This window comes from Daphnia pulicaria, chromosome 5 (assembly GCF_021234035.1).
Source record: "Daphnia pulicaria isolate SC F1-1A chromosome 5, SC_F0-13Bv2, whole genome shotgun sequence".
Taxonomy (NCBI): domain Eukaryota; kingdom Metazoa; phylum Arthropoda; class Branchiopoda; order Diplostraca; family Daphniidae; genus Daphnia; species Daphnia pulicaria.
Genome location: NC_060917.1, coordinates 1,233,493 through 1,242,863, shown reverse-complemented (window position 1 = coordinate 1,242,863; position 9,371 = coordinate 1,233,493).

Genomic DNA, 9,371 nt, shown 5'->3' with positions numbered 1-9,371 from the left:
GAAAAAAGGAAAAGAAAAGGCAGCGTGAGATCGACGGTGTGTAGTGTGTATCTCTCCTTGTGTTCTGCAAGTTATGAGATTATCTAGAAAAATATAAGAGAAGAAGAAAGAAAAACAACAACGAAAAAAAAAGTCGAGCTGAAAAATGGAGATACCCCCGACCTGCAAGAGTCTCACCGCAACAGTTTCCATTTCCTGAATCTATTTTTTGGTTCTTTTCTTTTCTTTTCTTTTCTTGCTGCTGTTTCATAAGCCATTAACTTTTCTCTCTCTCTCTGGTGTATATACCTATACGTACATGGAGTCTTTTTTCTTGTTCTTTTGACTTGGTGGCAGACCAGCAGAGTCGAGTCTTCTATAGCTATATACAAGACGAGTGCAGTAGTGCAGTACACACCTTGTGTGTCTATGTGTGTGTGGACTCTGTGATTTCCGGTCGTTTGACTTTCAAAAGGGAATACACGTACACACAACACACTGTAAGAAGAAGAAGAAGAAACCCCCGACTGTGAGCCCAGTCGCAGTTTGTTGGTTCCATCCTCTGATGTTTTCACGACCGATAAGACGCAACCAGACCAGACGACGTCTTCTATTCTAAAAACTTAAACTCATTTGAAACAAAAACAAAAAAGGTGGAGCAGACAGCTATAGCCAATTGAAAAAGGTGTAGAAGAATCGTATATAAGCATATCAAGGCCCTTACGGTACATGCGTAAGATTGGCCTTGCTCAACTTGGGAGGGCTCATATAATGGCCGACCGTTTTTTCTCTTTTTTCTTCCGACGATATAGAGTCCGTTTCGCTTCATCATCCTCCTCCCAGTTTATCAAAATAAACACACGAAGCAGACCCCCCCTTTTTCATACAAACGGGCCGTCTCGGGATATGTCTATAAGAATGGCAAAGAAAAGGAGAAATAGTCGTGGAAGATATTATTGAGTGGCAGCCACCAGCGTGGATACATTCCGAGCCCACAGCAGCGACCTCCTCCGTTGGCTGCCGGCCCACTCGCTGGTTGGTTCATCCATGTACAGTACACGTTCGGAAAAATAAAAAAGGATAGACTATCCAGTCATAGTCGACACTTTTTTTTTTCCGGTGACCGTCAAATGTATTATTGATATGAAATAACAATTTTTTCGTGTGAAAGAGAAGCACCAAGCAAAGTCAAGTCAAGAAGAAGGCTGCATAAGACTTTTTTTTGGGGGGGTGTATACAATATGAATGAAAGCTGTGGTATCAGCACCACCACCATCTTTTATTTTTCTTTCTTCCGGCGGAGGCACAGTCCCACAGTCATGATCCGCAACGGGCAAGACTATTATCATGACTCTCTATATGTTTATATAGGACCGCGGCTATATAGCGGAGAAGTGAAATTCCTTTTGATTTGAGATCTTTTATATATTCAGTTCATATATATTCCCGATCTATGTGGGGGAAAATAAAGAATAAAAGAAAAAAAAACATTGACACGTAGGTAGATATACCCCCACAATGTACGTGTGTACAGAGGGCGCGATATCGTGTGGTCGGCCGGGCTGTCATGACACACTGGGCCGGCCCGGCAGATGAAAAGATGAGCGCAGCCAATTGTTGTCGCTGGGTTCTATTCAGTTCAGATATGACCGCAACGGTGTGCGGCCATAGGGTTCACTTCAAGCCTGTACCCACTTTCCATTATTATTATTATACCATTGCGTCACACGGATGATGATGATTTTTATCATTTTTCACCTCAGAAATTCCGGTGCGGAATGTCCTGGAATTTCGGTTGTTATTTTGAAAATTCTCCCATCGCCAGAGATGATTCTATGTATAGCACAACGTCACTATATAAAAATGACCGACGATCGAGCCCTCTCTACGTAGTACGCCTTTTCATGACAAAAAGAAATTTACCTTGATCGATGATGTGTGTCGACTTACACACACAAGTTGAAGCGACTGATGACAAGACAAAATTCGCCTCTTTTGATTCTTATATATCAAACCCACAATTGAATGGATGGACCTCACACACACACATCCATCTCAATTCTCGAATTTAGTTGAAACATTGATTGTGACATTGCGCGTTCATTTCTTTAGAATATTGAAATTCCAGTTAAACTGTTGTGTGGCTGCTGCTGCTGGGGTCTATTTAATCATTTCCGAGGCGATTTATTCGTGTGCAGATATACGGCCGCGGTTGTCAGAGTACGAGTCGCTCCACTCGATTCGAGAGCTGTCAACCGATATAATAATAGAAAATGAATTCCCATATAAGTAGCTTTGATTATAAATACGAATCAAAAAGGAAGCAAATAGAGCTCTCCATGAGCGATTAGGCCAATGAGGCCTATTCAGTGCATCTAGAAATAAAGTCAAATAACACATCAGTCTATATTTTATGAATAGTTTCTGTTTGTGTGGATATAAGAAAAGCTCAGCCATCCATACAGCACATAGAGTATATATCTATAAGTGGATATATCGTCTAGAGATGTTCTACTTATATCCACACAATATCTGAAAGAGGAAAAAGAAAAAAAATTTGGCTGCCAATTAGCATACATTCATGCTGGCACGTCTGAGCCTATAGTATATCCATCCAACAGTCTCCGGCTATTTCCAAAAAAAGAGAAGTGGCAATGGGTGAAAGAGTAGAAGAAAAAAAGGGACTTGTTAAACTTGATTGTTAAAACGGTTATTATATAGGACGACGGAACTGTTTTTTTTTTTCCGTTTTCTATCCAGCGCATCCTGTCCATATCTCCCCTATTCTCATGATAATTCCATGACAGGTACGGCTCAAAATGTTTTGACGTTTTTTTTCCTGGTACACACAAGTGACAATCCCTCGCCTCGTTATTTGGGATTATGTCACACCATCGTGGACGCATATGGCCAAATAAAAGGGAGTCCCATCGCTGACTGGACAAAATACAACAGCAGCCGGGCCAGAAGAAGAAGCGGCAGCAGGTGAGACACATTATACATAGTATTCCATAGTATATTATTAGTAGGATATGTGTTTGGTATTCTATATACTAAACGGTCCATTTAGTAAATAAATAGACTACATATAACTGTGAATGATATTTATACGTACAGTGCACTTGTCAAGGATGTAACAGCGTCAGTCAAGTAGATAATACGTCGGTGGGCGCGCGCATGGGGAGAGGGGGAGTTGTCAAGTTGATCGACCACTTTATATAATACGAGCACCATTTCCACCCTGAAAAGCGAAGAATTCTAATGATACAAGAGTCTCAGACTCTACTCTATCGGACGGACAGTCTGTGTGGGTTGGTTTGATGAGGCCGTTTGTGTGTGTGTGTGTGTCTGATCCGCTATCCGGACCGGTAAACATCTTTCTCGTCACGCTCTAACACCTTCCTAAGACTCGAATATTTCCCCTCTGAATAAATAGAGGCCAAAAAACGGAATAATATAGTACAACAATAATTAACTTGCGCGCGCCTATTAACTGATATATAATAAAAGACGATAGCAGTTGATGTCTGGCGGGTGTAAAAATGAAAACATCGGCCCACCGACCCCATCCGTTTCCGTCATTAAAAAAAAAGAAAAAAAAAACAAACAAACAACCGGGGCCTTTTTAGAGGACGGCACAGGTCGCTGTGTATTTCTTTGATGGTCAACAATGAGGTTTGTTTGTAATGCAATATGTGTAGTGTACTATATGTTGTTTTCCTTTCTTCCCTTTTTTTCTTTTTGACGGCTTTATTTAGAAGCGGACGAGAGCGCAGTCATTGCCCGGCCGCTTATATCCAAAGGTAATTGCGCCATCCCAGCAGCAGTTCCGCACTTTTTGACGCACATCCATCCCGTCCAACAACAACCAAAAAAATACAACAACACAGAAATTCTCATTGGATCCAACAATGTATATATACAACACACTCGTGTGCTATACACTCTATACGCCAAGACTCTCTGTTGTGTCTATTTATTTACGAGGCTCCCAACTTCCTGCCAATGGGGTAAAAGAAAAAAAAGGGATATCAAAGAATAGAGGAAAGATATATACTCCATACCCGTGTGTTGTACATGTGTATCTACCTGCTGCCGGCAAACACCTTTGGCCAATCTTTCCACACAGCACACAAAAGGTGGGAAAATAATAATAAGAATCATAGTGAAACAAGTCTATATATTTCGGCAGTTTCTTATTTCTTTTCTTGTGTGTGTGATGACTTGATTTCTAAAGAAAAGAGAAAAGGTTGAACCCGCCGTGATTTGCGAACCGTGCGGAATATAAAGACGGACAGTTCAACTGAGACAGCTTCACCCCCCGGCGGGAAAAAATACAAATTTAAAAAGCAGAGAAATAAAAAGGCGAATTTCACACATTTTCCCATGTACACACGTATAGTCGGTCGGGCTCAGCACATTTGACTCGAGCATCGGAGAGGAAAAAAAGAATCAGAGCTGTCAAGTGGATTTGTTCTCACGGCGCTCCCCCTCTCATTTCCCATTCGATTTTCCACATGTCTCGCGTCGCGTCGCTCTTTAGCCTTTTGCATGTGTAAGTATATGTACTACTGCGGTTTTTTTCTTTTTTTTTTTATTGTCACGGCCTCCTCTCTATCGATGCGGTTCGATTCATCTCTTCAAAATCTCTAATCCAATGATGACGACAAATGACGTCACACACACAATAGGTCCCTGTCGTCGCCCCCCCATCCGCCCTCATCTACGCTGGACCCAGTCGGTAGGGGAATATCCAAAAAAAAGGACGACGAGTGTATAATGGACTCATCTAGGCCTTTTATATCATCATCATCTATCCACACACAAGCCGAGTACATATAGAGTCCCCCCCCCCCCTCCTCTACAAAAAAGATCGGGCGTAGGGTCGCTCACGTGCCGGGCGCAAGGCCCACACCGGATGGCAATTTTCCGTTGGTCTTTCCTTCTCTTCAATATTCCTTGGAAACAGTTGCAGAAGAATCCTTTAGAAAAGAAAACGGCCCGCCGATGATGATGGGTGGGGAGGTACTATATAGAGGCACATGTACACAGTTGCACAGGCCAGCAGCATCGCGGAGACCGATGATTACCGATTTTTTCCGCACGGTGAACTTGGGTCGGTCGGAAAGCGACGCAGTTCTTAACATTGGACGTCGCCCTGGTCGTCGTCGTCGTTGGTCGTCGTCCCGTTGATTTCATTTTATTTTTTTCGATTCCCCTAGCTCCCAACAAGATATAAATAAGAGTCGAAACTCTGGTTCGTTCGTTCCCACACACAGCATCAGACGCTATATGATATACACAGCCGGAGAATAGAATAAGAGAGTCTCTCTTTTTATTTTGGTAACCGTTTATTGAATCACACGGTATTTATAGGGGAAAAAATGACGTCGAATTCATCTGCTTCCTTTCGCTTGTATCGATGTAAAGCAGCAACGTCATTCCCAGAAATGAAGGCGGGAAATTTGAAAAAAAAAAACGATCTCGAATAATAAATCGGTGAGGTCGGTGATTTGGTTTCTTATTCATGTTTATCTCTTTTGATTGCGTGTCAAACCCGTTGCTCTTTCCCCCCTTTCATCCTCGTCCACTTGGTGCGCATAATCTCGCACGATGATTGTGATTATGATTGTCCTCTATTATATATATAAGAAACCAACTTTTCGATTCTTCCTTCTCGAAATCCCGCCCTATCCGTGAATTCACGTTCACGATCAAACCGAAAAACATGTCGATTCCTTTTATTTTTTCAAACACAAAACGATCTAGTAATACTGGAAACCAAACTGCGTTCTGCTGCATTGTGTACGTGCGCGGCCTCTGGAAACAAGCAGGGCCCCATGAAGAGCCACACAATCATATAATAATGGCCCATGGTAGTATAACTAGTAGACAGCACATAAACACAAAAGGGGGCTGGATCTTTTTTCTTTTCTTTTCTTTTTTTTTGGGAGATGAAAGAAAAGATTATTCAATATGTACAGAGACGACGACGAGAGAGAGGTGGGCGGTTCCCACACACACACACACACACATCGACGGGAAGGGAAAAAAGGACGTAACTGCTGCGCGCAGTGGCCGGCGACTTGCGCAGTCGAGAGGCAATAACGCGATCACGTTCGGCTCCTGGGAGAAGCCAAGGCCCAATCGAGTTAGAGCAGCTCTGGGTGTGTGTGTGTGTGTATAAGGCACACACACAAAGGGACATGGCTGACGTGCTTCGACTGTCTATTTCAAAAGACAAACATCGACAGTAGAGCCCAGCACAGACAGACAGACAGACGAAATAGTTGAAAAAGGGGAAATATTTGCCCAAGCGTCTGCCAAAGTCTCTTTCTTTCTTATTTGAGAGATTGGAGCGTTATATAAAAGAGAAGACGAGGAGGAGCTATATAGGATAGACCCCCGGTATATACGTTTGACGACTGTAGAAAAGGCGAAGGAAAATAATAAAAAGAGCCAACCGAGTGAATATAAGAAAAGAAGGAAAAGTTGGGATCAATTCTTTATTTTTTATTCTCCGTGCGAAAAAAGAAAAAGAAATGGCTACACAATCGATTTAGATTCTTATATTGTTCTATTCTTCTTCTTCTTTTTCTTCTCACACAAGACTTTCTTCTTTTTTTAAAAAAAGGAGGGATAGCCGAGAGTGTGTGTAGAACAAGTGTCAACTCTCTATCACTAGAGGATATAGAATTCATTTCTAGCCAAACATGTCCGTGCGCGCGGGCGGATGGGAAAAATGGCCAGCCAAAAAACAGTGGAAATCCAACAAGCGGATAAACCTTTATATTCCTATTTCCAAGTTCCAAAAGTCAATAGAGAGTCAAGTCAAAAGAGCTCTGCTGTTGGCCTGTGAGATGAAATAGAAGGGGGGGAAAAGAAACTTTCACGGTCAACACACAGACGACAAGAGTCGCACGCCGTTTAACAGCCCGGAATGAAGATGGAAGGGGCTGCTGCTGGAAGGAAAGGGCGACGATCCGCAAAAAGTTTTGTCGGGGGGGTTCGCCCGTCGTGTTTTTTTTTGTTGTTGTTGTATAAAGGGGGAAAAGAGAACCTGTAACAGCAGCCAGCCAGCTCAGCCTTTATTTCTTTCTTTCATTCACACTAGACATGAAATAATGGGAATAAATCACGGCGCATATTTTCTACATCATCTACAAACATCCAGCGCCGTTTAGACAAAAAGGGCTGAAGAAGATTCCGCTTGTTTCTCTCTCTCTCAGCTGCTGTGTCTCGTCCGTTATGCGGCGCATACCTCGGCCGCATTCCTCCTCGTCCATTTTCTTCTTCTTCTTCTTCTCCCGCCCGTCAGTTTTTATATTTTAGCGCGATCAAAGAAAGAGAGGATCCCAGTGTGCTGTGCTGTACCGGTATTTATGTTGGGATATTCATTTCCCATATGTATACAGCAGCACGGCCCGAGTCATCCGCAGTGAAGAAGACGACGCCAGGATTCATGGGCCATCATCATCATAAATATCTCGGCCTCTTCTTCTTCTTCTTCTTCTTTCTCGACTTGTATATTTCGGATGTTATTGGCCACAGCAAGTGGAAGATGATGTGAAAAGTCTCTTCTTCTATTCTCCTCCTTTTTTGTCCTTGGTAGATTTCATTGGCGTGTTAAATAAGTGCCGGGCGATTCAAAAAGTCCATTGAAACACAATTTCCCCCTATCCCCCCCAATACTTTTAGACGTGTAGGCCTATTGTATGGACTATGGCTATACGTAATTACGTATGTAAGTGTCTTCAAGGCTCTCCAAAGTCATTACAAAGTGTAAACCACCTCAGATTTCTAAGCCTTTCACTCATATGTAACTAGTTATGCCACGAACTATGTACAGGAGAATCCATGGGCAGCAATTTACCCGGCCGGGCGGACGGCAGGTCCTACACGTACCGCAAAAAAAGCCCAACCTTTTGTCTAAAGTCCTCGTTGTACAAAGGCGAACCCAATAACACTGGCTAGTATAGTTATATTTAACGGGATATTATAGTGTGTGTATATCCAACTGTATGAAAGGCGCTCAAATCAAAAATGAAATTTCTCGAGAGAAAATGTGTGGGATCCACGAAAAACTGTCCGTTATGCTGTGGCTTCGATAGAAAACTACAAATGGGTGAGAGCGAGAAAAAAGAAAAAGCGACACAAACAAACAAACACACAACAGCAGTTCCAGCACAGCGAAAGGTGAATGAATTATGGCATCACCGAGTGGTTGGCGAGAAAGAGTTGCGCTGGACAAGTTAAATCTAAACACCGAAAAGCCTTTTGATTTTATAACGACCGGGCGGGTGATACAAAAGGGATTTTTGTCTATAATAATATGCCCAAACTCTTCTCCAACCTCACCGGAGAGAGAAGAAAATAGAAAAATGTCGGTCGATTTGATTTCAACCGAGGAAATAGACACCCAGTCGGACCTGACGGATGACAAATGTTATACCGCACCGTGTAGGATAGGCCAATGCTGGTCTCTCATCACGGATTCACCGGCACAAGTGAAAGAAAAAGAAAGGCCGTCTTTCGCTGGGTGTAATAATCAGAAATGAAAAAGAGACCGTGAAAATGGGACGCGCTGGGCGCCAAAAATATGATAAATAGACACGGCGCACTATAGGCATCACTATAGCTGTGTCGCTGCCTCTTTTGCGCGTGTCTCGGATATTTTTCTTTTGAAATACAAATGCCTTTTTTCATTGAAGGATGCGTAACCGAAAGATGAAGAAAAAAAAATAAAATAAAAAAAAGAGCCGGACCCTATAGTTACAACATGAATTTTGTTCGTTGCGCTGGTCGCCGAGCGCGGCACATTTAACTATTTCAAAAACCACACGAGCCCCCCTTTTTTTCTTTCTTTTTTAACAAGTTGAAAAAATATTTTTTCAAGAGTCAAAGAATTTCCCTTTGCACACATTCCACCTGTCTAATTTTTCATCTTCTTCTTTTTCCCTTTTCTTCTCTCAGCAGCACAGCTTTCTTGTTGAAATGGAAAAATAAATAACCGGCGCGATGGAAGTTGACCGATATGCTGCAATTTTGAAAACGGCCGAGCTCTAGCGGACACGCCGTCGTCCAGCGTTCAAATGGGGTGGAAATAGAATCTCGGCGGATTTCCAGGAAAAAATCATTCCAACCGAGATGGTGTATAGGATATTGTCTGCGCAAAATAGTAGACACACTACTGCTGTTCTCCGTTCCAGCATCATCGATGAAAGACGCTATGAAAATGCACAGCATCACGGCGGTAAATTGCCGGTTAGCTGCTGCGATAGGATTGTCCAGTTGTGACGATGATGGCCAGGAAGATATGAGAAAAGGGGCGTCAACCGCACCACCCCTATAGCTATGAAATGTCTACACACGATTGTAGAAATGGGCCGAGA